Consider the following 6,174-nt stretch of genomic DNA (forward strand, 5'->3'; position numbering starts at 1 on the left):
TTTCTAAGAAAACAAAAGCCATTTTACAAATTTGCCAAGAAGAGGAGTATGAGGAGTTGGTAAGGTTTTTGTTGTGCATTAAAGGTTGAAACTTGGTATGCTAAGGAAAGAGAAATATTAAGATCATAGACAGAAAAACAGTCAGGCATGCTATGTTTTTAAATTCATTCTTAGTGAACTGAATTCTTGAAAGCATTAAAAATGAGTAAGTCAGAGCCCAAAATAAGAAACTAGAATTTTTCAGAACTGATTTGTTTTACAAAAATGCTATATCTCAACAGATTAGGTAACAGATTAGAATATTCAACAAAGTACTTGCTGCATAAATCATCAAAAAAGTAAGGGAAAGAGGAGAACCACCCAACTAGCTCATCTGCTAAACAAAGGCACTTCATTTTCCTTGGAGAGCTTTGGCAGTTAACATTTGGGAGATTTAGAAGGTTGAGTTTGAATGGGCACAGTTTTTTTTTTTACATAGTCCTAAGTGAATTAAGTGCTGGATGTAATGCTTTCAATGCTGTCTTTCTTTCGGTTTACTTAAAAATGACATAATAATACAGCATGTACTCACTACTTATGAATATTCTATCTACAGGGGACCAACAGCAGCCCACTATGTTACTGTTTTCATCTAAAAGAGTCCTAAAGAATATTCTAGCACCCACTAATAGTATTTATTTGAGAAGGTGGAATGAATTTTTGCAATTCATTCATTCCACCTTCTCAAATAAATACTATTAATGGGTGCTAGAATGGGTTCCAATCTTAGCTCTGCTACTTACTAGCTGCATATCCATGATTCAAGTTACATAACTTCTCTGGGCTTCAAGTTTCATATTTGTATGGTAGGGATAATAGTGTTACCTACTTCATAAGATTGCTTTAAGAATTATGTAAGTTAATATACCTGATATACTTACAACAATGAGTGGCACATAGTAGTAACTAGTAAGCTTTTCTTGTTGTTTGCCAGGCCCAGTACTAAGTGCTAAGAATATTATGGCAACCAAAAGCAGAAAAAAGTCTTGCTCACTTTGTATTTTCAACCATTAATTTAATACATATACAATTTGCAACTGAAATAATGGTTCATAAGGGTAAAAATTAAAATTCTATAAGAGTATATAACATAGGAATTTTACCCAGCTATAGTGAGAGTCACAGAAGTCTTCCTTGAAAAAATGAGCCTGCGGTGAGACCTGATGGATGAGTATGAGTTAACCAGAACAATGCTGGAGGCATCATGCTTCCTGATTTCAAACTATACTACAAGGCTACAGTAACCAAAACAGCATGGTACTGGTGCCAAAACAGTTTATAGACCAATGGAACAGAACAGAGGCCTCAGAAATAATGCCAAACATCTACAACCATCTGATCTTTGATAAACCTGACCAAAACAAGCAATGGGGAAAGGATTCTCAATTTAATAAATGGTGTTGGGAAAACTGACTGGCCATATGCAGAAAACTGAAACTGGACCCCTTCCTAACACCCTATACAAAAATTAACTCAAGATGGATTAAAGACTTAAACATAAGACCTAAAACCATAAAAACCCTAGAAGAAAACCTAGGCAATACCGTTCAGAACACAGGCATGGGCAAAGACTTCAAGACTAAAACACCAAAAGCAATGGCAACAAAAGCCAAAATTGACAAATGGGATCTAACTAAACTAAAGAGCTTCTGCATAGCAAAAGAAACTATCATCAGAGTGAACAGGCAACCTACAGAATGGGAGAAAAGTTTTGCAATCTATCCATCTGACAAAGGTCTAATATCCAGAATCTACAAAGAACTTAAAACAAATTTATAAGAAAAAAACAAACAACCCCATCAAAAAGTGGGCAAAGGATATGAACAGACACTTCTCAAAAGATGACAATTATGCAGCCAACAAACATATGAAAAAAAGCTCATCATCACTGGTCATTAGAGAAATGCAAATCAAAACCACAATGAGATACCATCTCATGCCAGTTAGAATGGCAATCATTAAAAAGTCAGGAAACAACAGATGCTAGAGAGGGAATGTGGTGAGATAGTAATGCTTTTACACGTTGGTGGGAGTGTAAATTAGTTCAACCATTGTGGAAGACAGTGTGGTGATTCCACTAGGATCTAGAATCAGAAATACCATTTGACCCAGCCATCCCATTACTGGGTATATACCCAAAGGATTATAGATCATTCTACTATAAAGACACATGCACACATATGTTTACTGCAGCACTATTCACAATAGCAAAGACTTGGAACCAACCCAAATGCCCATCAATGACACACTGGATAAAGAAAATGTGGCACATATATACCATGGAATACTACGAAGCCATCAAAACGAATGCAAGGACACGGATGAAGCTGGAAGCCATCATTCTCAGGAAACTACCAAAGGAACAGAAAAACCAAACACCACATGTTCTCACTCATAAGTGGGAGTTGAACAATGAGAACACATGGGCAGGGGAGGGGAACATAATACACCGGAGCCTGTTGGGGGGTGGGAAACTAGGGGAGGAATAGTATTAGGAGAAATACCTAATGTAGATGACAGGTTGATGGCTGCAGCAAACTACCATGGCACGTGTATACCTATGTAACAAACCTGCACATTCTGCACATGTATCCCAGAACTTAAAGTATAACAAAAAATAAAATTTAATTTAATTTTTTAAAAAAGAGGCCAGGTGCAGTGGCTCACGCCTGTAATCCCAGCTTTGGGAGGCGGAGGCGGGTGGATCACGAGATCAGGAGTTCGAGACCAGCCTGACCAACATGGTGAAACCCCGTTTCTACTAAAAATACAAAAAAATTAGCCAGGTGTGGTGGTGGGCACCTGTAGTCCCAGCTGCTGGGGAGGCTGAGGCAGGAGAATGGCGTGAACCTGGGAGGCAGAACTTGCAGTGAGCCAAGATCGCACCACTGCACGCCAGCCTGGGCAACAGAGTGAGCCTCCATCTCAAGAAAGAAAGAAAGAAAGAAAAGAAAGAAAGAAAAGAAAGAAAAGAAAGGAAGGAAGGGAGGGAGGGAGGGAGGGAGGGAAGGAAGGAAGGAAGGAAGGAAGGAAGGAAGGAAGGAAGGAAGGAAGGAAGGAAGGAAGGAACCTTCCAAATTGAAGACAATCACATACAGAGACTTTGTAGTAAAAAGTTTCAGAATAGGTAATAAAACACATCACATCACAAAAAAGGATAATCAACTTGGCTAGTTGTGGTGGCTCACCCCTGTAATTCCAGCACTTTGGGAAGCCAAGGCAGGCAGATCACTTGAGGTCCAGAGTACGAGACCAGCCAGGCCAACATGACAAAACTCTGTCCCTATTTAAAAATTTAAAAATTAGCCAGGTATGGTGGTGCATACCTGTAGTCCCAGCAACTAGGGAGCCTGAAGCATGAGAATGCTTGAACCCAGGAGCCAGAGGTTGCAGTGAGCCAAGATTGCACCACTGCACTCCAGCCCGGGTGACAGACAGAGACTGTCTCAAAAAAAAAGATAATTAATTCCAGGGAGAATGAAGTTATTTAAGAAAAAAATGTAATCATAGTATACTACTTGGCTCAGTTGTTAATAATATTTACAAAGTTATAATAATATAAACACTGAATAAATGACCAAAGCTTATGTATATATAGTAAGAAAATCAAGGAGGAAAACTTGTTGTAGAAGAGGGGTGGTTGGGGAATATGTAAATGAGTTAAAACTTTATCTTCCATAATAGGATAACAGAGGCTAAATGTACAGTGAACAAAATCTAGAAATAGCAGCTTATGAATGTCATTTAAAACTATGTAAATCCCAGAAGAATTAGCTAAAAGACATAAAAGTGCTTGACTATGGGGAAATGAATTAGATAACGGTAGGAATAGGCACAGGACACCTTTTTCATTGTAAGATCATAGTATCATTTTATTTTTAAACTGTGTGCATGCATAAGCAGGGCAGCCATGGAGGTGTACCACTGAGATATCTTTCAAGATAACCTGCTGTAAAAAGTGTAGTTGACTGACAGCACTAGCTGCTGCTCCCACGAGCCTAGTGGGGTTCTAGTGCCAGCCAATCCTGCCTGAAACACAACTCCTCTAATGGGCAGTTTTGACTCAGGGATTCCCACTGGCCTGGCTGAAACCACATAAGAACTGCACTTAGCTCTGAGGCTCTTCCTACCCAATCTTTCCTTCCTTCTTTCCTTTTGCAGGTGTCCAATCTACATCACATTCTGAATGTTTTCCTTGTCTACTCCTGTTCCTTCCCCTTTATGCTTCACGGGAATCTCCCTGAAGAAATCTCTTGCTTATTGAATCCCATCTTGGTTCCTGCTTCTCAGAGAAATAAAACTGGCAAAATAATTTTGATAAAATTGTTTAAACTTAAAAATGGAAAAAAGACCTATGAAAAAATCTTTAATGTTCAAATAGAGCTTTGCCACTTAAAAAAAAAGAAAAAGAAAAAGAAAGAAAGAAAAAACTTGGCAATATACCTGAGTTCAAAATCATTCCCAGTAGAGGAAACAGCATGAACTTTGGAGTCAGAGAGGCCAAGCTCAGGTCAACTGTGTAAAACCCTGGTTTTTTTAAATTTATGTCGTCTATGATCTTGGGCACAATCAAGACTCTCATTATTTGTAAAAAGTACCTCCTTTTTAAGTTGTTGTTGCATATTAAGTGAAACATTAACTCAGGACAAATGTTGCAAAATAACAATAATAATAGCATGAACCACTTAAGGAACTGAAAATAGGCCAATATAGGTGAGAGTTAAATTGGTAGTGTAGTTTTGTAATATATATATATATATATAAAGAGCCTCATTATGTTTAGAACTTTTGTCCCTGAAATTCCATTTATAGGTATTTAAACCAAGTATGTAAACAGAAATACAACAAAGTTTATAAACAAGTATGTTTAATATCACATTATTACAATCTAAAAAATGTTAGAAACAACTAAAATATACAAAAATAAGAGTTAGGTTATATTCAAATATACGAGTGAAATATATTTCTCAACTATTAGAAAATAATTTATAATTTGGGAATGACAGGAAAGTGGCTACAACATAATACTAAATGAAAAAAGTTAGGTTTATAACTCTACAGTACATAATTACACAAATATTATGTTTATTTTATATATTATATAGCATGTCAAACAATATCAAATTATTTCTTGTTGGGATATATGTATAGGAGGGAGAAGGAGACAGAGATAGAGAAAAAGAATTTTTTAAATGGCAAATGTTAACAGTACATAACTGAGCAGTAAGATTATGGGTCATTTTTCTTTTCTTAAATGAGGAAATCTGAAAACCATCAGGATAGTATGACAATGCAATAATGCCATCATCTGAAAGCTTAGCACTGAGTAGACACTGAGCATACAAAGGGTGAATCTCACTGACAGTGATGAATACTTATTCTTGAATAAATCATTCAAAATTTAAAAAACAGAAAAACAAAAAACCTAGTTCTCCACCAGTGAATCTATCCTACAGAAGAAGCTTACAAGTAGTTGTCAAGAGCATCAAATGTCATAATTGAAAATTGGAATTTACTATGATTGAGAACAAGAAAAGAGAAATTAAAGTAGAAAACGAGAGTTTTATAATCTGTCATAGGGTTAGAGAAAATTTAAAAAGAGTTTTAAGATAGTAGATTAAAGTGATGTACATGCATTCCCCCATAAACTCTACTTCTGCACTTAGGTAAGTAATTTACACTCCACTCAATATAGCATCAGAGTTAATTAAATTTCTGCCTCTCTGACAGTTAAATAGACATACTTAGTTTTCATCAAAGCTAACAAGTTAGAGCACTATAATTTTATTGAAATAATTAGCAACTGTCATAGATAATGTGCCCCAACCTTCTTTTTCTACCAGACATGAATTGAAAGTGGCAAGAATAAGAAGAGGTTAAAAAAAAATCCTGAATGGAATCCTTTAAAACCCAGCTCACGGGCTGGGCGCGGTGGCTCACGCCTGTAATCCCAGCACTTTGGGAGGCCGAGGCGCGCAGATCACGAGGTCAGGAAATCAAGACCATCCTGGCTAACACAGTGAAACCCGTCTCTACTAAAAATACAAAAAATTAGCCGGGTGTGGTGGCGGGCGCCTGTAGTCCCAGCTACTCAGGAGGCTGAGGCGGGAGAACGGCGTGAACCCAGGAGGTGGA

The sequence above is a fragment of the Papio anubis genome, chromosome 7 (assembly GCF_008728515.1).
Source record: "Papio anubis isolate 15944 chromosome 7, Panubis1.0, whole genome shotgun sequence".
Taxonomy (NCBI): domain Eukaryota; kingdom Metazoa; phylum Chordata; class Mammalia; order Primates; family Cercopithecidae; genus Papio; species Papio anubis.